The sequence below is a fragment of the Cygnus olor genome, assembly GCF_009769625.2.
Source record: "Cygnus olor isolate bCygOlo1 chromosome W unlocalized genomic scaffold, bCygOlo1.pri.v2 SUPER_W7, whole genome shotgun sequence".
Classification (NCBI taxonomy): domain Eukaryota; kingdom Metazoa; phylum Chordata; class Aves; order Anseriformes; family Anatidae; genus Cygnus; species Cygnus olor.
Window position 1 is genome coordinate 614079 of NW_024429078.1, and position 24163 is coordinate 638241.

The 24163-nt window shown below is 46.0% G+C and overlaps 1 protein-coding gene across 1 annotated transcript in view; it reads left to right on the plus strand.

The window, feature by feature from the left end:
* The window catches only part of LOC121063021 (CUGBP Elav-like family member 4), a 1483068-nt gene that overhangs the window by 176763 nt on the left and 1282142 nt on the right, over positions 1-24163 (plus strand). The window lies entirely within an intron of this gene.

A 24163-nucleotide genomic window follows, 5' to 3' on the forward strand; every position in this document is an offset into this window, starting at 1 on the left:
ACAATAATAATAATAATAATAGTATTAATAGTAATAATGTGTACGAAATAAGTGATGCACAATGCAATTGCTCACCACCCGTTGACCAATGCCCAGCCTATCCCCGAGCAGCCGGCCACACCTCCACCCCGGCTAGCCACCCCTATATATTGTTCAGCATGACGTCAGATGGTATGGAATACCCCTTTGGCCAGTTTGGGTCAGCTGTCCTGGGTCTGTCCCCTCCCAGCTCCTGCTGCATCCCTAGCCTGCTCGCTAGCAGGACAGAGCGAGAAGCTGAAAAGTCCTTGGCTTGGTGTAAGCACTGCTCTACAACAATTAAAACATCAGCATGTTATCAGCGCTCTTCTCATTCTAATCCAAAACATAGCACCCTGCCAGCTACTAGGAGGAAAATTCACTCTGTCCTAACTGAAACCAGGACACCCTCACTGGCCGAAGGTAAGCAGTTGCGTGCTATGGGGAATCATATGTCCTTAGAAACAAAGACTGTCCTGGTAATCTTACAGCTTATTCCCTTTATTAACAATCAGACAGTTTATGATCCTGAAACATGGGACCAAATTGAGGTCAAGGTGTGGGACTCTGCTACTACAAACGACAAGGTTGCGGCGGGATTGCTCAGCACCTGGCGAGCAATCTCTGAGGCTTTAAAGAGCCATGTGGGGCCACAATCAGAAACGTGTGGTTTGCCAGACAGTGAGGGAGCTGCGGGCTCATCCACTGATACGCCTGCTGTGCCATCGGCCCCCCTGCCGCTACTGCCATCGCAGGCCTTTGCTGTTACGCCCCCTGGTGACCCGAACGTTCCTTTTGATCCAGGCCCTATAGGCCCTGAGAAGGAGCAGGATCTGTTTCCCTTCGATCCGGGAGGAATAGGATACATAGGGCCCGAAGGCCGAGTTGCTTAACAACTTAAAGCGAGACATACTGTTCCCACGACTAGCCCTGGAACTCTCCGGTGTTTGTAATCAAGAAAAGGAATGGAAAATGGAGACGGTTACATGATCTGAGAAAAATTAATGAAGTCATGGAAGATATGGGAAGATATGGGAGCACTTCAACCAGGATTGCCATCTCCAACTATGTTCCCCCAGTCATGGACATTAATAGTAATAGACTTAAAGGACTGTTTGTTAAACCCTTGCCAGAATTCGGAAAACTTTGCCATGTTTATATTTCAATTGATACCTTTTCTGATTGTACACATGTATAGGCGTACTCGGGTTTCTTATGAATATGTAAAAGCAATGTTCTGTATATTTAGAAAGTTCGACGGTTGTGTGTGCGTGTTGGTAGAGCATAGACTCCCCGCGCACCCAGAGCTGTTTACTTGCCTTTTATAAATATTACTAAATTCAGATTGAGTTGTATCTTCATTTATAACGAGGCTGTAGGGGCAGCTTTACCTGAGTGTGGAGGTGAAATATATATATAAATGTTGATGAATTCATAGCCAGTCAGGTGTTTTAAAGGAGAAGGTGCTTTGTGAAGTTGAAAAGCAACAAAATGAGGTGGCTTGGTTTGTGCAGGTAGCTCTGCTGAGCGGGAAAGAAGCATGAGCATGGGGGTGGCTGGTAGGGAAGGCAGAGAGAAGCCCTGGATGAAGACAGGGGAGTAAGCGAGCCCGCTCAAGCCAAGCGGGAGACAGCAGGAGGAGGAAAGTTCACTGCCTGCTTAATTGCGGGGGGTGCCACAGTCCCACTGTGTACACAAAACCCTGTCAATAGCACTGAGGCGCCAGCATGTTAATTAATGATTTACTTACATTGACCTCTGACCCCGAGGAAAATAAAGGGGATTTGTTTTGCTTCTATTAACTCCTCAGCTTGCTGAGCGGAGGCCCCCTAGTCCCCAGCATCACACGGCCGCGCAGTGGTTACCTGCGTCCTTTGTCGCCTGAGGGTGCGGGCTGTGCCTGCAGGGGATCAAATCCTGCATGATGGCTCCTGCTCCATCCCCTCGGCCCTTTCAGGGGGGAGCTGTGGGCTCTGCTCCCTTGGCTGGAATTGCTCCTGCAGGATGATGTGGGAAGGGAACTGGGCTTGTTTTTGAGTTACTGCTGCAGGGAGGACAGCTCCCCTGCTCCACGTGTCCCCTTGCACAATCGCATATCCCTGTGTGCCTCCACCAGTCCGTGTGTCTCCCTGCCTGTTTGCTCTGTGTGAGGTCAGAATCTGTCTCTTCCTCTTCATACACTCCCATGTTGTCTCCTGAACCTCTTCTGCTCGCTGAATCCAAGCAGCTTGGTTCTGACCCAAAAAGCAAGTTTGAATCTATACATGTGCACATTATCCTGGTCCTTGTTCTGAAATGGGCTCCAGGAGTGTTAAGGTAGGGCTGAGGAGAGCGTGAGGAGGATGGGGAATGGGAAGGGATCACCAAGGATCCTCCCCAGGAACATCTTGGGGGCAGAGCCTCCAAGCTGTCAGCCTAAGTCCTGCAAGATAAGGGTAATGAGAGGATGAGGGACTTCTTACGGCATTCAGAATGAGACCAGGGGCTTCTGGGCCCCCTTTTCCCAATGTTCATCCCCGAAGTGTGTAGTGACATGGCAGTGAGATGATGGTAGGGGTAAACGCATAGAACAGCATCTGCATAGAGCTGGATGCATTTTGTAGCAGTAGAAAAAACAAGAAACAGAAGACATTTTATTTTCAAGTGGAAAAATATTTCTAGAGGCAGATGGTGGGAAGCGGAAATCTCTCCTTGGTTTCAGGCCTCTTCTCCCTATGTCCATGGAGACCTGGTAATGAAACATGTTTCCTATGAGTTGTTTTAAAACAGGTATATATATATATTAAAAAAAAAAAAAAAGCACCTCATGTTTTTAAAGAGGAGTCTGGTGACAAGGGGAGAGGATTCCTGATGGGCAGCTGGGATGTGACACCAGACGGCTCCCAAGGAAAGGTTTGCAGCACAAACTGCTTACTGCTGGAACCTGGCTCCTTTCGGCCCTTGCTGTTGAGAGTCTGGTTTGTAATTAGAAGTATGGCATTATGATAACTTTAAGCTCTGGAAGGTAACTGCTATCATATATCTTGAGATTTTTTTTTTTCCATTTTCAAAGTCAGAACACACTAAGTAAATATCCCTGTGGTGCCTGCGATGGGTGATTATCTTCCTTTCTGATTTGAAGCAACCCTGATGCAGGGACTGACTCCTCAACTCCTGGAGTCCAGCCAGCCCTTCTGATGCTGACTGGAGCACAATTGTGTTTACTAGGCTCGTCTCATGCATTTCAGCTTGTTTAATTTCCTAATAAGTTCCTTTCTTGGGTGATGGAGTGAAATGGCTCCTCGCTATGCCAGGTAGCACTATCATCCCAGGCCCGTTGCAGCACAGGTTGGAGCGACCCAGTGGGGCAGGATCCCAGCAGTAACTTGTCTCAGCATCAAAATAAGCGGCTGCGGAGTTTAATTTAACTGGGGAGTGTTCTGAGTTGTAGATTTGACTTTTCCTCTCTGATCTGCTGAATTGCTTCTGCATTTACAGCACCTGATACGTACTGGGGAGAGCAAAAATCAGCTTCCGACTGTTGTCTGGTTTCTTGCATTGTCCCACACCTGTCTTTAAAACTGTTCTTGGATCCAGAAGGCGTTTCAATCGTCAGAAATGAGCATCTTTACAGCAGAGCCAGGCAGGAAAAGATGTGTGTGCTCACAGGAGCAGCTGGCACCACCTTCCAGGTGGGTCCGTGGGGTTAGGTGTGCTCCCCTCACACAACTCATACCTGAGCCAGCAATCCCCAGCCTCTCCTGAGGAGGGTGAGGGCTGGAGATGAAGGCTGGTGCTATATCGGTGTCAAGGAGTGATGCTTGCTTTTGTTGAGAGCACGGACCTGCTTTATTTGTTTCCCCTCCAGCTGCTGGGTACCCATGGCAAGGCTAACTCTGCCGTGTGTGGTGAGAGTTCCTCGCTGCGCCCTGCTCCATGCCTTTTGTTTTCTTCTGTTATAATTTCATAACCTCAGCCACCAACTTCTCCCCCTCCTGATCCCCCCCCTCTCCTCCTCCCCTTACTCTGTTGGTTTATGAGTTTTTTGCTCTGTGGCCTATTAAGGTTCAGTTCCCAGCCAGTAAAAATGAGGAATTGGTTCCTGCCATTCCACACAAGGAGTTTTAATGCACTTGGTCGCCTGGAAAGCCTAAATGCAATAGTTTTGTATCGGTGCTAGTTGTGTAACATAAAGCCTTAATAAAAGTTTATAAGGGAAGGGATATGAAATGGAGCGGATGGAGTTCAGCTCGGTGTGCAGCCCCATTGGGGAGTTAAGCAGGGGAGAAAGGGTTTGCAGGAGCCCAAAGAGCTGCATGGCATGGGGAGGCATCACCTCATCCTTGCTAGAAAATAAAAAAAAAGCTCCTCTCCCTCCTAGTGCTGCCTGAGGGAACTGCAGAGCTTTGGCCTGAGGAGAAGCAGTTGCATTAGTGGGGATGGGTTTCCAGCAGGGATACCCATGTGCCTCATCTCAAAGCTGGAGAACAGTAAATCCCTGGCTTTTTTGGCTCCAGAGACACCTGGGGGGGCACAGCTCTTCCTTCTGCAGCTCCTCTGCAGACATATATGTGCAGAGGAGGTGCCCCCACGCAGTTAGCTAAAGAACCGCCAGCTCTGTTCCGCGCCTCGCTCCAAAACCCCTTTGGGCAGAGAAGCTGAGCTTTGGTCTCCCACCTCAATTTTTGCTTGACCTATAGAGCTTCATCCTAAAAAAGCTGCTTGCTGTCTCCTCTTTTGGCTTGTGAGCTCTTAAAGATGCTGTCTGCCTCTGCAGCACCTAGCACGATTTTCAGTCCTCAGGGGGGCATAGCATGTATTTAATGCCACTGTGGCACTCTGGAGGGAAGCGCAGAGCCAGCCTTAAAACCATCCCTTGTTCGTCCCCGTGTCTCGGGGATAGTGGCACGTGTGGTTGTAACTGTCCTGCCTCTATAACCTGATGTCACGCAATGTTTTTTATGAGTTTTTCCATCAAAAGCCTTGAAAGTAGCTGCATGGGAATGCATAGAACGGAGTTTGGGGGTGCCCTTTAGCTTCCTAATAGTGTGTATACCTGAAGGTATTTTCTGTGATTTTGTTCTTTGGTAAAGGAATATCAAATCTTTTTCTCTTGCTTTTATTAAAATGTCTCATAAACCTGAGCATTTAAAGGGGTAGAGATGATTTTGACATGTAAGTTTTATTTCCTTTTACTTCCATCTGTTTAAAGACATGGGGGAAAAAAGCCACATGAGAATGCATTCCCTTCCTAGTATTTGCATATCCTTCCTAGTATTTTGAAGTTTAGCTTTCTAAAAAACTTGATGGCAGAGAAATTTCTCATGTTGTTTCCATTTTCCATCTTCTGACCTCCAAATTCAGTCCCTATCCTTGCCACCCCCCAATTCAAATCTTGGTCTGGTTTCAGTTTTTCCTCTCTTCAAAAAGAGAAAGGAACTGTTTGAAGGGGGAAAGGGTCAAGTGTATGGAGGGGACACAATTAGCTTAAGATAGGTGGAAACTTTTGGTCATTTTGGAGAAAGCTTAATTTAGGGTTGGCTTTCTTTTTTTCCCCCTCAATGTTGTTTTTGTAAACAACTTCAAAAATTCAAATCTAATGAACTGTTTTTATTTTCTAGCTTTAATATACCCACTTTCAGGCTTGGACTGCAAAACCAGTAAGCCTTAAATCCATATATAGTGGTGATTTTTCTTAACTGGGTGGGCAGAAGAAATATCTGAAATGTATTCATAAGGAGTCTCCACTGTTTCCACTTTATTTCTTAATATTGTAAGAAGAACGCGGGAAGAGTTTAACCAAGACAGTGAGCTGTCCTAAGCAGTTAGAAATGGTGCTTCTGCAAGGTGTGAATTCCCTATAAATGTATTAAAGGATATTAACCATAAAGCCTAAAAATGATGGATGAATATTGCAATGAACTTTTTCATTGCTTATCAGGTTAATAGATGGGATGAAGAGGAAGGCTAGTGTGAGGCCTTCTAAAGGTCCTCAGGAGTTATGGCAGAGGACAAAAAGTAGAGAGGTGAAATGGAGAAAAATAGATGTGGATAATGACTGTACTCATGAGCAGGTGCAGTCTTCTGCACTGCAGAGGTGATGGAGTAATAGCAAGTGGTAACTAAATCAGGGTTTCGGTTATTTCAAAGTCTTGGTCCATGCCAAGCATCCTGCTGCTGTCTATGGGTTACTCTAAGAGGACTGAGCCTTAAATAGATATTCGTGCCTAATGATCAAACCCATGAAAAGAACCTGGGTTTTTGTGGATGTTGATAGGATGCCTCGTGCTGTCCACCTCCAGAGCTGCCTTAAATTTTGCTCCTCAACATTGAGGCCAACATCCAGAGAAGCTTCAGCAATTCATTGACCAATTTTCTGTGATGGACATGCTGTTTTGGCTTACCATAAACAATTTCTCCAGGAGCATCGCACAGTAGATTGGTAGGTATTTTGATAGAAAAGATGGTGACCTTAAACACCATGCCCATGTTTGCTTCCACTCCTTAGCAAACTTCCTGTTTGACCTTGAGTAAATCACTTAACATTACATTAAAGAGAGTATTTTAGATGCATAACTCATATTGAAATCAATACGGATCAATTGTAGATATAAGCTCTGGTTCCCTCTTTGTTTCGTTTCTGCGTATGTAAAATGGTGAGAATAGCAACCTCTGCATCACAGAGCAGCGGGATAAAACGCATTAAATGCCAGAAGGAGCTCAAATGCCTTGGTGAGGGGAAGACATGTAAGTACCAAGTTGCAAAAGGTTCAGACTCAAATGCCAGCAGGAAGAACAACTTCAGCATTGGAAGTAAGTCATCAGGGTATCTGCAAAGGGGAAAAAAAAGTGCATGAAAGACACCCCTGAACAAATTAAATCTTGAGGCCTAAAGACAAAGGGAGAGAATTAATTTTTCTACACATATGAAATGTTCTGAATCAGATAAGTCTTGTCGTTGCAGGGAAAGTTGTGATTTATTCTAATTTTCCTTAGAACCTCTCTCTTGGTATGCTGAAACTCCAAGAGGGCAAATGTTCCCATCCAGGAAGGCAAAGCTTGTCAAATGTTACCATGACAACCTGAGTGTAATTACAGCCTGCTTCAGCTGCTAACAGCTGTGTGCATTTTTTCTGTCTTGAAGATTTTATATATATACATATATATATATATTTATATGCAAGCATACTGTGAGGATATCTGCATCTATCTAGCCATCCATAAACCCACACCTAAATTGCTGCCCCTATGTACGTCTCCATTAATTAAGTTGGCTAAGGCAATTTGCAAAGCCCTCGCTGCTCTGAAGGATGCTGAAGCCCTGGAGTATCTCTGCCTTGCCTTTCCTCACCACCCGTTCTGCTGGCATGTCAAACAACTAGCAATAGCTGGAGAAGGAACCCTTGCTCCAAGGTTAGTTTCCAGCATCTTTTTTGGGTTACTTTTAGAGACTGCAGACCTCCTTTGTGTTAGGGAGGAAACAGGAGCTGTTTCCTAGCTTTAAATGTCTCTTGCAAATGCATTGAGTTCTGAAATAAGTTGCTTAACCTTTGGTATCTTCCCATCTTCCTGCACGGCCATCTTCATACATGTTGCTCCTGGACTTGGAATGGTAAGTGTGTGCTGCGCTGGGTTTCGGCAGAGTGTCCGTATGGGGAACAGAATTATCACTTAATAACCAATGCCTTGCCTCAGCGATAGTGCTGAAAGTAAACACTTTTGCTGCACATTTGGTTATTAGGGAATATAGTTTTTTTGATACCACAAGTAACCTGTCTGTGGCTGTGAATGTAGTGGACTCCCACACAAGCTTAGTTGCACATCATTTCTAGCAAAGAAGGTTAACTTAGAAGACTGAGAGGGGATCTTATCAATGTTTACAAATATCTTAAGTGTGGGAGACAGAGGGATTTGGCCAACCTCTTTTCAGTGGTTTGTGGGGACAGGACAAGGGGCAATGGCCACAAAATGGATCACAGGAAGTTCCGCACCAACATGCGAAAGAACTTCTTCTTGGTAAGGGTGACGGAGCACTGGAACAGGCTGCCCAGGGAGGTTGTGGAGTCTCCTTCTCTGGAGATATTCAAGGCCCGTCTGGACGCCTACCTGGGCAACCTGCTCTAGGGAACCTGCTTTGGCAGGGGGGTTGGACCCGATGATCTCTTGAGGTCCCTTCCAACCCCTACAATTCTGTGGTTCTCTAACTCCTCGTGGAGTCTGTAGTAATTCAGCGAAGCGTGGAAAGCATCATCACTAATATTGTTCTTAGCTGTGCCACAGATGACTGTAGGTTTGGTGACAGCCAATGCTCAAGGGCTTAAGCATCCCATTTGTGGGGGACAGGGAAGAGATGAGGAAAAAGAGCAGAACTCTTGGGAAAGATGTTTCACAAAGTAAATGCAGTGTCGTGAAGATGATGATGTTAGTCAAAAGATGTCTTCTAAAGGCTAGATTTTTTTTTAATGGTCTCTAGGTTTGCACCTGCCACAGACTATATGTGTGGATGTCCACAGTGTGTTTGGTTGGCCTTTTTATTTAAAATTACCATAATCTGTGCTAGTGAATACAGCTGTGTTCTGCTCTTTCCTTTTGTGTGTTTAAAATTATAGGCACCAGGGGACCCTGTGAACTTTCTGTTCTGGGAGGGAATTTCATGTGATGTGCATTTTTGGGAATGCAGAGTTTCCCCTGAGTAAGTGAATGGTGTTACATCTTTGAAGGCTTCCTGCCTGGGGGACGGGGGAGATAGAGGCTGCAGGCTGAGAAGCCAGCACTGTACAGTTGTGGCCATACAATCCCATCTCTGAAGCGTGGTTCGCAGAGGTCAGATAACTCTGAGCGATTCTTTGCCTGCCTGGCTGCTCAAAGGTGAGTCACCTGGCATTGCTTTGCCTGAAATTCATCATTTCCTTCTTGCGCTGTTGGTCTCCGTGGTCACAGTGTTCCTGTTTCCACTGTAAGCAATCTTGTCAGGCAACCCCATTCTTTCTGTATCAATATACTGTGAGGTAATTATCAGACTGCATAGAATAAGTTAGGGACTTCAATGAAAAGATGGTTAATAATCCACTGAGAATGTACTGTGTGTGTGTGTGTTCATGTGCATACACCCACAGGCATATGTAACTTGGTATGTGTTCAGGCTTGGGTGAGCATCCTGGGTGCTCCTATGCTGAGCACTGGTGGGAGTCTCGACAAAGCTACAGGGTAAGCGTGGGAATGGTCTACAATGATCCATCCTGAATCCAGAGAGAATAAAACCACCCAGATGCTATGTGGTATGTTAGCAGTGGTCTAAAGGATTCCTCAAAACGATGTGTTCGGCACGTGGTGGTATTTAGGTGAGGGAAATACTGTTCATGGAGAACAGTGAGATTAAGGTTTTGAGAAAGGAAAAAGGGTTATCCTGGAGCCACTAAAAAAATAATAAGAAAGATTATGAAAATTGCGCTTTTTTTTTTAAATAATTCCAAATGTAAGTTGTAATAATTCCAAACTACTAAATAAAAAAATAGTTTTCAGATCCAGCTTTCATATGTGGTGTTCATAGCCTCAATTCCTATTTTAAAATTGGCATATGCTTTATCAAACTGGTAAATCCATCTCTAAATGGAAGCAGAAGAAATAATAAGCTGGTAATTGGGGTGATATGATACAGAGATTAGCTTCCTTGATAGCTGCAGTGTCTCAAGTTGTTTACTTGGGACTGTGATATAGACCCAGCTATATCCATTTATTTTTTGTATATGTAAGTATTTGTGTGTGTATATCTGATGCACTTAAATCCCTCATTGATGCTTTTTTTATAACTGGGCAGTCATTTTGTGAACAGTGGAGCAGAATACCCTAAGAGGGGAAAGCCAGCACCGCTGCTCCTTGTGCATTGCTCATTTCTGTGCTGCCCTTCTCCTGCCCCAGGAATGGTGATGTTGTCGGGAAGATGTTTCACGGGCAGTTTTTGTGGGGAAACAGAGGCAGGTGAAGGTTAGGGAGGTCAAAGGGTTACAGAACTAAGTCACACTTTCCAAGTCCAACTTCTGTGTAGTGATCACAAAGAAAAAATCCGTCCTTGAGAAGCCAGGATGTGCCCTAAATAAAGGGTAGGTAAGAAAATGGAAAAATATCCTCATTGCACAGTCAAATGATCTACTGGGGCTGAGAGACTCAGTGGTGTAAAAGTGCTGTTGGATTGTAAATAGACCCAAAACCCTATCTACCAGTCAGACTCCAGTCCTTTTTAACATAGGATTTGCTTTAATTACAAAAACATATCATTTATCATCACACTCTAATCCCTAACCATACTTCTCTTTAGCCTCTCTTATCCAGTAACTTTACTTAGCCTATCTTAACTGATATAAATCTACATCTATATATCAAACGTATTCATGAACCACTGTGGGGGGAAAAGAAATCTAAGAGCAGGCTTAAGTGAGTAGCCCTATGTATGTCTGTGCTTGTCGTGCTCAGCCTTACGCCTGCTGCTGCAGTTAGAGCTTGCCAGAGGTACCGTGGTCCCACAGTAAGGGATGGTCTCCCTGCCAGTCTTCAACGCTAGCCCATAAATCCTTTTTTTTCAGTGTAGGTGTTTGGTGTCACAGTGTTTTATGCATCTCCTCAGTTGCCGCTGAAGCTGCCTGAGGTCTGCTGCGATGGATCAGGGTTTTGATGTTGGTTTGCCTGTCTGTACACTTTGCTAATTAGAACAAAACTGGTAGCAAATATTCAGGCATCAACCATGCATTGCATCAATTAAAAACATCAAAAACAAAGCCTCTCTTGGTTCCTCTCCTTTCCGCTTGATCTCTTACTCCATGGGATGGTGTAACTGTTACCCTAAGTCCTCCTAATTACTGTGTTCCTTCTTTTTTCTGCGAGCTTCCTTACAGCCCCAGTTTTCTCCCGACATTTTTATTTGATTGCCCTTTCTTTCACTGCTTGGGGACATTGCTACTCTAAGAGAGGAAAACAAGCATTTGCTGAGCTTACTTACTCTGAGAGAGATGTAAGGGTAGGATTTTTAACTAAATTTGTCTTCCTGTCTAATTTGATGCTGATTTTTATTTTCTTTAAAGTACTGATTTTTACAGCATTTCTTCCAAGGGATGGATGATGTTGTTAGTTTAGTTGTTTGTGGGGTAATTGAGACACATGAATTAAAGTTCTATGAGCTTGTGTGTTCTATTGAATAAAACACAAATGTCCAAGCAAGTAGACATACTTCTTAGGTCATTGACAAAATTGTTGTTGTATGGAATTTGGGTTAAAAAACAAAACAAACAAACAAACAAAAAAATACGTCCAAATCTGAATTTTGACAAAGCTTGGATTCAGTTTTGAGCCGTGCACATCTTAATTCATTTCTCATGTTTGATGCAGAAATATGAAATACTTAGAGGAAGAGAGAAACACTGCCCTAAATTGCTTAAGCAGTTTAGTATGTGCAAAAAAGAAAGCAGAGGGAGATGTCTTGCTAATTCTGCATGCAGAGCTTGAAAAATGAGATCACGGTATCAAGAGGCTACTTCCGTACTGATGTAATTTTCTTGTGCCTTTCTAGTATAATTATTTTGTTTAGATTAGTGTAAAAAATAGAGCATAGTGGATATTTCAGGCAATCCATAGTACGCACCATAGCAATTTTGGTCTTGTCACCTCCTTTTGGCCAGCAGATTTTATATTGTGACATACGGGGGGAGAGAGAGGGATTCAACTCCCAGAGTGCAAACATGAACGTAACCCCTCAACCCCCCAGTATGCAAAGCTGAAAATTCAGACTGTACATTTTGCCTTTTTCCTCACTGATTTTACTTTGTGTACGAGTTTGTGCTCTTACCAACACGGACTGGGACTGGAATCTCATGGTAGAGGCCACTGCCTCCACATTGTCAGCTCCTTCTTGCTGACTCAGGCAGTTCCGAGAGGCATCTCAAACACTGGGATGTTTCTGAACCTGAACTCTCAGCCTTTTGTGCCTCGCTCTTCAGTCTCCTAACTCTGCTTTCGCAATGTTTGTTTGCTTGGCTATGCCTTAAAACCTGCCTTTACTGGGATTTCTTCCTACATCTCCCTGTCCGATGACACTGTCTATCTTTCCTCCCCCTCCCCATCTTTATTTGTGAATATTTGGAGCTGCAGTTGTGGGAGTGACTCGTACCAGGGCAAACTGTGTTTAATTTAAGTCACTCCTTACCCATACAGAGCTGCCTTCCCACTGTTCAGCATATGCCACATGTCCCCAATCCATGCCTGGTCTACCCGCCTTGGCCATTGAGTTCCAGTTGCCCAGCATCATGTTTTAAGTCTCCTCTTTAGTCTCAAGTGTCAGCCAAGATGGCTGCTGTCATATTCACTTAAACATCCTGTGTAGGTGAGCCCTTCCTATGGCAAGAGAAGGGAGTCGGTGGGTCAAAACCGGCACAGACCAGGAAAGAAGACATTTACTGTTTCTAACTCAGCTGTCCTGATGTTTTTGACTGGGCTTCAGGAGCTGCAGAGGACTGGCTGCAGCCTGTCTCTCTGGTGATGGCTTATTTCTCTTCGGGGAAGTTGTGGAGCTTTGGCATATCGATGCATGGTACTTGCAGCCAGCCCAAAATAGAGCTCTGTCCTTAAAAGATCTGGGAATTCAGAATATCTGGAAGTGAGGCAAATCTCTCAAAAGACTGCAGGCACTATAAACAAAGCAAATGGCAGCAGGGAGCAGAAGAGGCAAAACAAAAACAGTTCTGGAGCATCAGGCAACATGTGTCAGGGTGCCTCTCTTGTGCCATCATACTTCAACCAACCAAACACCCTCTGGGAGGAGGAGAAAAAGGAGAAAAAAAGAGAAAAGACATAGGATGAAGGTGAGTGGGGGGACAGTGGAAGAAAGAAAAGAAAAATCAATTGAGGCTGAGTGAGATTTTGTTTGCCAAATTTCCAGCTGCTGCTCAGAGTGAATTTTTATAGCCAAGTTATAAACCTTTGAAAATAGGAGTTTCTAATGGAAATGCTGACAGACCCTTTATATGGCGACATTAATGCTGGCTGCTCTGCGATTGTCCTTGCCTGCTCTTATTTATTTATTTTCCTCTCTTTGTCCTTAAGGTCCTACCACACTTACTGTGACCCCAGTGAGGAAGCGAAGGGAATGAAGTCAAAATCCTTTAGAAACAGGAATTATTTCCACTTTGAGCAAGCAAGAAAATGAATGCAGCCCCCCTCCCACAGCCTGCTGTGATGCAAAGCAGTGCTCAAGCTCAGTACTTTATCTTGTTTCTTTTTTCCCCACCCCCAAGATTTAATTGTCTCGTGAATGGTGATCCTCCTTGAGGCCAATTAATGAGGCTATTTTTTAAGGTGACAAAAAAAAATAATAAAAATTGAGAGGAAGGAAAAGTAAACTGTTGGGTTTTCCTTTCAGTATTTTGTGTTGTAAATGTTCAAATTTCTTTGCTGAAATGAACATTTTGTAGGGAAAAATGAACAGCACAAAATCTGTCCTTCCTGTTTATTGAGAGACTTGAATATGTTCCTGCAGGCTTCTGATATATTTGGTAATTGTAAGTATCCCTGCGTCTGAATGGCCTTAAAATGAGTCTCTTGGCACAGCAGTGTGGGTCTCAGACTGTATCCCTGAAGGAAGCAGTTCTGGGTTGCTGAAATCAGGGCGGCTCTGGCTCCTTGTCCTCCTTTACTGCCACAAGCTCTTCCTTCGCATGTGCCTGTTAGGACACGGAGAAATACAGTGGGCTCTTATTCTCGGAAAAGTCAAGCACAAAAAAGCTCTTCAATTAGAGGGGAGAAAAAACAACAACAACAAAAACTGTTCTTGTCTTTAAAATGCTGCTTTTTCCACGTCCTCTGGGCCTTGCTGATTGCACCTCCCTGCTTTTGTACACATTGGTGCATTAGAGGGTGTGAGGAATTGGGGCATCACAGCCGTGAGGAGGAGTTTCTTACAAACTTCAGGTCTTCTGTGACTTGCTTACATGCAAAGGCACTTCTCTGCTGTGGTGGGTGGAACCTAGGCTGCTCCCAGGGTAAGAGAAAACAAAAGCCTCCAGTTGAAGGATGAGCTGATGATCTTTAAGTCCTCACCAAGAAAGGTTAGGGCACCTTCTCCCAAGCAAAGAAGGGTATCTCCCTCTCCAGGGAAGGGAGGCAGCGTGTTTACCTGGTAGGATGACATTTCAAGATCTGCCCAAGCTTTGGGGCTCTTGCCCTGCGGAGCATTTGGCCATCCCTGGATTTAATACATCTCAGGCCTCCCTGCGCTCCCCAGAAGGTGGAAGCCAAATACATGCTGCATGCTTCAGTGCTCCTCAAACACATTTAGCATCTTAACTTTATTTCTTGGTTTCCATTTTGATGGTACACAAAGGGTTTGATGTTTTCATTGCTATACACAGTAGTTTAATTTTTTTCTCTTGTAGCCTCTGGGCTGTTGCACCACTGTTACGAGATCCCTCCTAGAAACAACAGGGCAGAAATGTTCTTTGTGCTTGAATTTACTTTTTTTCTTCTCTCCCTGTACTCCTCCCACAGTTTCTCCTGCCTCTTTGGTTCTAATTAGCCTTGCTTTTCCAATTAGCACCCTGGTCTGCTGCAGTGAGGCCAAAGGAGGGAACGAGAAAGGCATGGCAAGAGCCCCCTTCTCTGAAAAGACTCGTGGCTGAGGCTTGGAGACTGATTTTTCCCCAAAGTAGAATTATACTGACTGATTCTTAATAAAAGGAGAACTTGGGGCCCAGCGGCACTGTGGGTTTGTAGCGGGCATTGTTCCTTGAAAATATTAAGCTTGGTAGGAAATATGTTCCCCCTTGGCCTCTCCTAGGCTCAGGTAGTGATACGGAAACTATCATCACCTTTGGACCCCTCACAATCTGTCCCTGGGTGGTAATGCTTTATGAATAGCACTGAGCAAGTGAAAAGAAAAAAGAAGGGAACAACAACAACAACAAAAGGTTAGCAGCAAAACCTTTTGGCTTGTCCCCAGGCATAAATCATCTTCGCATTTTCAGTAAACTAAAAAAATAATAATTTGGAGCTAAACAAATTCCTTAATTGGGTCTTGGCTTTCTGAGAGACATCTGCTGAGAGCATCAGGCCTTGCATTAGGCTGGGCATCAACAGGGGCAGGTTGACACCTCCTGTCTGTCTCCCTCAGAGACTCCCAGGAGCCCCTCAGGCTGATGATTTCTCTCTGCAGCCCAGCCACCTGCTCAAGCAGTTCCTTAAGCAGGGCACACCTGCACCCATGACAGCCCTCTCTTCCCTCAGGACCCAGGTGGGCCTCCAGATTCTGGAGCTCCGTGCAGTCACCTGTCTGGACTGCCACTTCCCCCCTCAGGAGATCCACCTGAGTGCCTAACCGAGCCCAGAAAGGCCATGTCCCCTCAGTTTGGGTTGCCGCCTCGGACCGACCGTTGTGACGGGTGCCCACCATGGTGAATTCTAGGTGCAAAGAGGCGGAGGTCGCCGAGGAGAGGAGGGGAGGGGAAGAGAAAGGGAGGTGGGAAAGGGAGGAGAGGATCCTCCTCGCACTTCTCCCTGCCCCGCCTGAACTGCCTGCGCTAACTTCCAAGCCGGTCCTGTTAGCACGTCCTGTTGGCGGCGCTCCTGGATCGCAATGCTCCCTAGGGACTGCTTTTATAGCGTCAGGGGGTGGACTGCCGTCACCCCTGGCTCCGCCCTCAGCACGTCAACGCCCGCGGCGGCACGAGCACAGCTCCTGCCTACTCGGGGGGAGGGGGTCGGGGCTGCGGCTCTGACCAAGCGGCTCTGTGCCGCGTTATTGGGGGGGGGGGGGTTAGGGGTTGGCTCCGTTCGTCTCCATGCCAGGAGCCCTCGCTGCAGCCGATCCGCGCGAGGTCCTCGTTGAAATACCCCCCTAGAGATAAAAATCTTATTTTGATCTGTCAGGAATATGCTTTTGTTGCTCTTGCAATATCATTTTCAATGCAGGAGAAAGAAAAGACCCTACTTAATGTAATGGATTTTGAATCCAAATCTTTGATCACATCATTCTCTTCTGGGATTTCTTTTTTTCCCTTTATGTTACTTCTAACAGTTTATTTTTCCCTCTTCCCCCTAGGATGGAATAGCTTTAGTTGTGCTTCCCGAACAGGTCTGCATTACCCCTGGATTTAGCCCTGGAAGGGTTATTCATAACAATATTTCTCGGTAAACTTGCCTCCCAAGGTTGCTCTAGTCAAGACTGTTTAGAAAACTCCACTGGGATACTTGTAAGGGACACCTTGGGTCTAATGTACTAGTGTTTAATGGACAAATCTATTTAGGTCCCTGTGTTAATATAAAACTTTTGTTTGTTGTGAAGCAGGCACAAAGCACTACTAATAACAGCTGTGAAAGAGCTCTGAAAGAGAAATTTGGGCATCAGTGGCCACCCGAAGACTGGAAATTCAGGGCACTCTTAAAGCTCCTCTGTTCTTGATGAGTAAAATTGCCTAAAACAGAAACACCAGCTTTCCCATGCAATTTCTTTTTCACTTCTTTGAAAGCAAAAATTGCCTTTTGCTCGAGAAAAGAGTGCAATTTGACAGCTAGGGAGACATATATTCCCTGCTTTTCCATGACTTGTTTGAGAAGGCTGATCCCAGGCTGGTCTTGTAATTGAAAAGGATTTGGAGCCTGTGCTAATGTGATAATAGCAATATTGGTGCAATTTGTTTTGTGTTTCGCTCTGCCTTGTCCTGCCATGTCCTGGTCATATGGCTGTGCAGCTGCGGCTCCTGCTTTGTGGGGGCGACATGCTCTCCCCAGCTCACGGGGTACTCATTTTCCCTAGCAAAGTGCTGCAATGAGCAGAGCTGCAGCAGAAATGGGGAATTAAGGGGCATCTGAGTTCAGAGAGGCATTTTGTGCCTTCAGTGCTGCAACTTCCACCGGGGAAAGAAATGAGCTCAGAGTGCAGCCAGCTCCCCAGCTTGCCTTGATGTGACAGAGAAAGGAGGTTACTGGGAGAAGGGAGAGCCCCAGACCCCGTCCAAGACAATTCCTTCCTATCCCCAAGCCCCCGTCTCTTCCTGTCTATCCCTACCCCTTTTAAAAATCACCTTTCCTGCAATACTTCTTAAAGGTGGTCTTTGTTCCTGTATCTTTATAACCATGTTGAACAGTGTCACAGTTCCAGATTTCCAAACCTCAAATGCTGCAGTTGGTTCTGGTTCAGGATGTGCACCAAGAGTTGTCTTGTGTTCGCTAAGAGAGGGGAAGTGATGGCCCTATTTGTGGGAAGTTAAAAATAAATAAATAAATAATCCTTTTTCTAAAATGTTTGTAAAAAAGAAACCTTGAAGAGAGCAAGTTTTAGAAGGATCAGTCTTCTTGACAACTGGATGGAAGAATGTTTGAGCGTAACTGGGAGCTAGACACTATTAGGATGTTGACAGCATAGGTGTTGGATAGGAACAATGCAGCAAGAAGCAACAAAAGGAGCAAATGACCAGTTTACCATCTCCTGTTTCTGCACTACTGTGCTTTTAAATGATGCACTGCTTTAGTTTTTCTTTCTAGGGTCTGGGTTGCATAATCCCTATTGGCTTCATGCTGCCCTGTAACCTGTGTTGAGTCAGCATAGCTCGCTCTCCCCATGACCCCACTAATATCCCTTTCGGTGGCATGGCTCCATCCTCTTGCTTCTGCCTCCTCCATGCCATGTCGGCTGTCCTGTAACTGACAGGTGCACTTCTCCAGGGACCTATTTGTCAAACTAGAATTCCCCTTCCCCCTCTTTAGCAAAATCTGTCACCGCAATTAGCATGGGGACTGCTGATTCACCAAGTGGAAAACAAGAGGAGATTGTCTATTTGGTAATGTCAGACATGAGTTCAAGGTAATTGCTGACCCTTGGTCAGGTCTTAGGAAATGAAGCTAAGTGATACCTTGGCCAGTTTACTTTGACAGAAGAGGCAAAAAATGATGAAAAGCTATATACAGCAAAATACATAAAAATATGGAAAATCCTGTTACATAGGGGACAACTGGTAGGGAGGAATCTCCGGTGTATTATATCTTGGAAAGTGTCTTCATCCATCTCTTTGTTTAAAACACTAACCTAATCCTAACTTAATCCCTTTCAGTTTTCAAGGAGAATTGGAAGAGAGTGTGTTGTGTGTGTGTATCACAGAATCGTCTAGGTTGGAAGAGACCTCCAAGATCACCTAGTCCAACCTCTGACCTAACACTAACAAGTCCTCCACTAAACCATATCACTAAGCTCTACAACTAAACGTCTCTTAAAGACCTCCAGGGATGGTGACTCAACCACTTCCCTGGGCAGCCCATTCCAATGCCTAACAACCCTTTCAGTAAAGAAGTTCTTCCTAATATCCAACCTAAACCTCCCCTGGCGCAACTTCAGCCCATTCCCCCTTGTCCTGTTACCGGGCATGTGGGAGAATAGACCAACCCCCACCTCACTACAGCCTCCTTTAATGTACCTATAGAGAGCAATAAGGTCACTCCTGAGCCTCCTCTTCTCCAGGCTGAACAATCCCAGCTCCCTCAGCCGCTCCTCGTAAGACTTGTTCTCCAGACTCCTCACCAGCTTCGTTGCCCTTCTCTGGACTCTCTCGAGCACCTCCATGTCCTTCCTGTAGCGAGGGGCCCAAAACTGAACACAGTACTCGAGGTGCGGCCTCAACAGAGCCGAGTACAGGGGGACAATCACTTCCCTAGTCCTGCTGGCCATGCTGCTTCTTATACAAGCCAGGATGCTGTTGGCCTTCTTGGCCACCTGAGCACACTGCTGGCTCATATTCAGCCGACTATCAACCAGTACTCCCAGGTCCTTCTCTGCCAGGCAGCTTTCCAACCACTCATCTCCCAGCCTGTAGCTCTGCTTGGGGTTGTTGCGCCCCAGGTGCTGGACCCGGCACTTGGCCTTGTTGAACTTCATACAGTTGGCCTCAGCCCATCGGTCCAGCCTATCCAGATCCTCCTGCAGAGCCTTCCTACCCTCGAGCAGATCGACACACACACCTAACTTGGTGTCATCTGCAAACTTACTGAGGGTGCACTTGAACCCCTCATCCAGATCATCGATAAAGATATTAAAGAGAACTGGCCCTAATACTGAGCCCTGGGGGACTCCACTAGTGACCGGCCTCCAACTGGATTTGACTCCATTCACGACGACTCTTTGGGCCCAGCTATCCAGCCAGTTTCTAACCCAACAAAACGTACGCCAGTCCAAGCCATGAGCAGCCAGTTTCTTGAGGAGAATGTTGTGGGAAACGGTGTCAAAAGCGTTACTGAAGTCAAGGTAGACCACATCCACAGCCTTTCCCTCATCCACCCAGCGCGTCACTTTGTCATGGAAGGAGATCTGGTTCGTCAAGCAGGACCTGCCTTTCATAAACCCATGCTGACTGGTCCTGATCGCCTGGTTGCCCTTCAAGTGCTGAGTGATGACACTCAAGATAATCTGCTCCATGAGCTTCCCTGGCACTGACGTCAAACTAACAGGCCTATAGTTCCCCGGGTCTAGCCTCCGGCCCTTCTTGTAGATGGGCGTCACGTTTGCTAGCCGCCAGTCGACTGGGACCTCCCCTGATAGCCAGGACTGCTGATAAATGATGGAAAGCGGCTTGACCAGCTCTTCTGCCAGTTCTCTCAGTACCCTCGGGTGGATCCCATCCAGCCCCATTGACTTGCATACATCCAAGTGCTGTAGCAGGTCGCTAACCATTTCCTCGTGGATAGTGAGGGCCACATTCTGCTCCCCATCCCCTTCCACCATCTCAGGGTACTGGGTATCCAGAGAACAACTGGTTTTGCCACTAAAGACTGAGGCAAAGAAGGCATTAAGCACCTCAGCCTTTTCCTCATCTTTTGTAACTAAGTTTCCCCCCGCATCCAGTAAAGGATGGAGATTCTCCTTAGTCCTCCTTTTTGTGTTGATGTATTTGTAAAAACACTTTTTGTTATCTTTAACGGCAGTAGCCAGATTGAGCTCCAGATGAGCTTTGGCCTTTCTAATTTTGTCCGTGCACAGCCTCGCAACATCCTTATAGTCCTTGAGTGGCCCGCCCTCCTTTCCAAAGGTCATAAACCCTCTTTTTTTTTTCCTAAGCTCTAGCCAGAACTCTCTGTTCAGCCAGGCCGGTCTTCTTCTGCGCCGGCTCGTCTTTGGGCATGTGGGGACAGTCTGCTCCTGAGCCTTTAACATTTCCTTCTTGTAGAGTGCCCAGCCTTCCTGGACTCCTCTGCCCTTCAGAACCACCTCCCAAGGAACTCTGCCAACCAGTGTCCTGAACAGCTCAAAGTCAGCCCTCCGGAAGTCCAAGACAGCAGTTTTACTGATCCTCCTGACTTCGCCAAGAATAGAGAACTCTACCATTTTGTGGTCACTCTGCCCAAGACAGCTCCCAACCACCACATCTCCCACTAGTCCTTCTCTGTTTGTGAACAGAAGGTCTAGCGGGGCACCTCCCCTGGTAGGCTCTCCAACCAGCTGCGTCAGGAAGCTATCTTCCACGCTCTCCAGAAACCTCCTGGACTGCTGTCTCTGGGCTGTGTTGTGCTTCCGGGATATGTCTGGGAAGTTGAAGTCCCCCATGAGAACAAGTGCTGGCGATTTCGCGGCTTCTGCCAACTGCGTGTAGAACTCCTCATCCGTCTCCTCATCCTGGTTTGGCAGTCTGTAACAGACCCCCACCAGGATGCTTGCCTTGTTGGCCTTCCTGCTGATCCTAACCCATGGGGACTCAACCTTATCATTCCCAGTCTCAGCCTCGAGTTCCACAACACCAAAACACTCTCTAATATAGAGAGCCACACCGCCACCCCTTCTGTGCTGCCTGTCCTTTCTGAAGAGCCTATAGCCAGTCATTGCAGCACTCCAGTCATGAAATATATATATATATATATATATATAAATATAAAATGAGCCTTAATGCTAACAGATTGGTAAAAAAGTAAGTATGAATTACACTGCCAAAAGACCCTACTGATGGCAAGTTGGTATTTCCGTGACAAACTAATATGAAAGGTGTTTCATTTGTATGAGAAATTAATTGTGGGCGGCATGAAAAATCCATACTGTGTACAGTATCCATCAACCATTTCTTCTGTTGGATTTGATATTGCATATTGATAATGAACAGAAGCATTGTGGGTTTTTAATGGTGGCTAATAAATACTAAGCTTTTACTGAGCTGATTACATTCTTCGTGATGTCTGCTCTTTGCATAAACTGGGTGAGGTTGGATGCATTCTAAAGACCGAGTTAGAAGATGCATGAAGCGTCCTCTTAATACAACCAAGTCAGAGGGATTTGTTTTCTAACATAGGGGCTTAAGTTATTGGGACAAATGGGTGGTGAGCAGTTGCCAGCTTGATTGAAGACACATTGATACCAGCAGGAATCTTTCTATTAACTTCGGTGGGTTTGAATCCAGATCCCACTTGTGTTCCTTTTCAGGATGTTTTTGGAAGATGTGAACAGCAAGCTCCCTTAATGGCTTGATGACAGGCTCCCAAGGAAAAGACTATTTGGCTCCAATAGATTTTCTTCTTAAGACTTCCTCACCCTAGGCATCCTCCTGGGTGGACTTTTGACCTTATCCTTACCCACCAGTCTCTCAAGCTCCAAGGCCTCAAACCTGTTGTGTAAGGGCACCTGGGAAGGTGGGGCTGGTAGGGAGGGGGGTTCCCTGCGATGCCGAGCAGGGACCTGCTTCCATTCCTCTTCATCTCCTAGGTCCCCTCCCTCTGCTCGACAGCGACAGGGCAGAGGGTCCACCACTCTTTGGGGTGTCACCCCAGTGCCTTTCCTTCCGGCCTGGCAGGGAGTTGCTCCACCAGTCTATCTCCCGCTCACACTCCCTGATGAGAGGCCCTCAACCTCTCCACCTCCTCCTTGAGCTCCGCCACTGGGCTGACCAGGTCATCCACCTGCTCACACCTCGCACACAAGGTGTCTCTGCCACGCTCAGATGGCAGCAACAGGCTCAGGCACTCCCTGCATCCAGAGACCTGAACTGCCGCATTTTTGAGTGGGCACTCGGTCTGGGTTGCCACAGACTTTCTAGAAAGAGCTTTCTGCCTAGTGGAGACCATGGCAGTTTAGCCATAGGTAGACAGGTGGTAGACGAGCTGTTCTCCTGAGTGGGGCGGGATGCTCTGCCCTGTCTGAGCGCGCCCTGCCCATGCAAACTGCCGCGCCACGCCCTGACTGACGTGCCACACCCTGTTTGCCCGTCCTGCCGTGCCACCAGGGGCTGCCTTTGTACGGCCGGGGAGGGGGCGCTGCTGGCTCCGCCTGCACCTCGTCAGCCTCCCTCGCGAGGGCTGCCGGGTCCTTGAGGCTCCCTCGGCTTCCTTGAGTGGCTTCAATGCCGGAAAAAAAGCCCTGACCTCCTTGATCCCCCACTCTGCTGCAGAACGTGTCTACCCCAGAGCTGATCGCCTCGGTGATTGGCTCTATCCTGCCTCTATCTCCTGCTCTTCAAGCACAATTATTATTGCCTAATTCTGTCCTTCTACATTTTTAATTATGCCTTTTTTTTAGATTTTCTGTTTTGCAAATCAGAATTTCTATTATGAATTCTGTGCAATATTGGAGACAGATATATATGCAACAAGTACTATATGAAATTGAAGTTTCCTTTAAAAACGTTATGATTGCAATAAAAGGAGCAAATCTAGTCCTTGTTTGTTTGTAGAGTTCAATGCATTTCAAATTATTTAAGAATCAGAAATAAAGGCTCGATTTTCAGTAATTCATCCATAATTCTCAGCAAATACGGGTGGATTGTGTCCACCTAACTTTGTTGCGAGATGGAAATGAAAATACAAATACTGGCTCTGTTTTCAGGATGGGAAAACTTCATCGTAGGGTAGGTTACATGACGTGCCAGAGGAACAGTAATAGCCTACACCAGATATGAAAGCCATAGTCTTGTTTGCCCTAGATAAGGTCTCTGTCCATTTCTTCCTTGAGATTGTCTCTTACTGAGCAAGTCCTATTGCTCACAGATATTCTGCCTGCAAGACTTCAACATCTTGTCACTTACTCTAGATGATAAAGCAGGAGCTAAACACTTAAAGCATTTGCTCTTTTCCTCTCTGGGTCAGGCACTCGAGGAACCTGAAGGACCATTTATAAGTGTGACACATCATATTTCTTTAAAAGAACAAATCAAAATTTCTGATATGCTCTTGAACTTCTGCAAATTTCAAGCTGCACTTTCATTACTTGATGCTTCTCTACACTGTGACAAGTCGGAGGAAGGTTGCCTGAGGTCAGCTGAATTAGACAGGAGTAAGCAAAACTCTTTGTTGGCCAGTCTACAGAGAGGCATCGTCCTGGTAAGAGCGCGTTAGTCGTCTGTGACTACTGGGCTGTTCTGCTCGGAGCTGACAACTGTCTGTCTTCCTCAAAATCAGCTTGTGCAGGTTTTTTAGCAATAATTACCCTTCCTGCAATGCTAACAGGAATACATTTTTTGAATGAAATCCCTGTGGCAAGCAGGAGGGGTTGCCTGGGAGAAAAGTTCAGTAACCTGCTAGTGCCATGTGTACCAGAGCTATCCGTGAGCGTGGTGGCCCCAGCCAGGTGAAGAAAGAGGAGGGTGAATGGAGAGCAGAGGAGGAAAAGGTAGGTGCTTCGGTTTGATAAGGAGGATCTGAGTTTCTTTTGATGTCCCTGCAGTTCTGGCTTTGGTGTCTTTCATCTGCCAAGCTCCAAGTTGGGCCTCCTGCACACTCCCTGCTTGTGTATACCCCAGTGGTGAGAGCAGGGCTGGTCTCCGTACGTGGCACATGCTGAACACCCCTTGGTTATAAACCCAGTCCTGGCCACACATCTCCAGGCACGTGTACGGGCAGCATGTCCTCAGGCTTATCAAGCTTGTTTTTGCTTTACCATATAAAGCTTGTGGGTATGTGACTTGAAGAAAGATGGAGAAAAGAAAATACCCTTTTTTATGGAAAGCTGTAAACTGCAAAGTATTTATTCAAGAGACAAGAGCTGTTCCCAAGAGCCATTCCAGTTGTTTTTAGAGCTCTCTATCTTTTTATTTGTGTGGAAACATTTTAATATTTGTTCCCTTCTTTTTACTTTTAAATATAAAGTAAGGGGAACTGTAGACAGTTTGAACTCTTTGCTTATGTTTTCCCTAACTGAAAGGGTTGCAGGAAGATAGGATAAAATTTA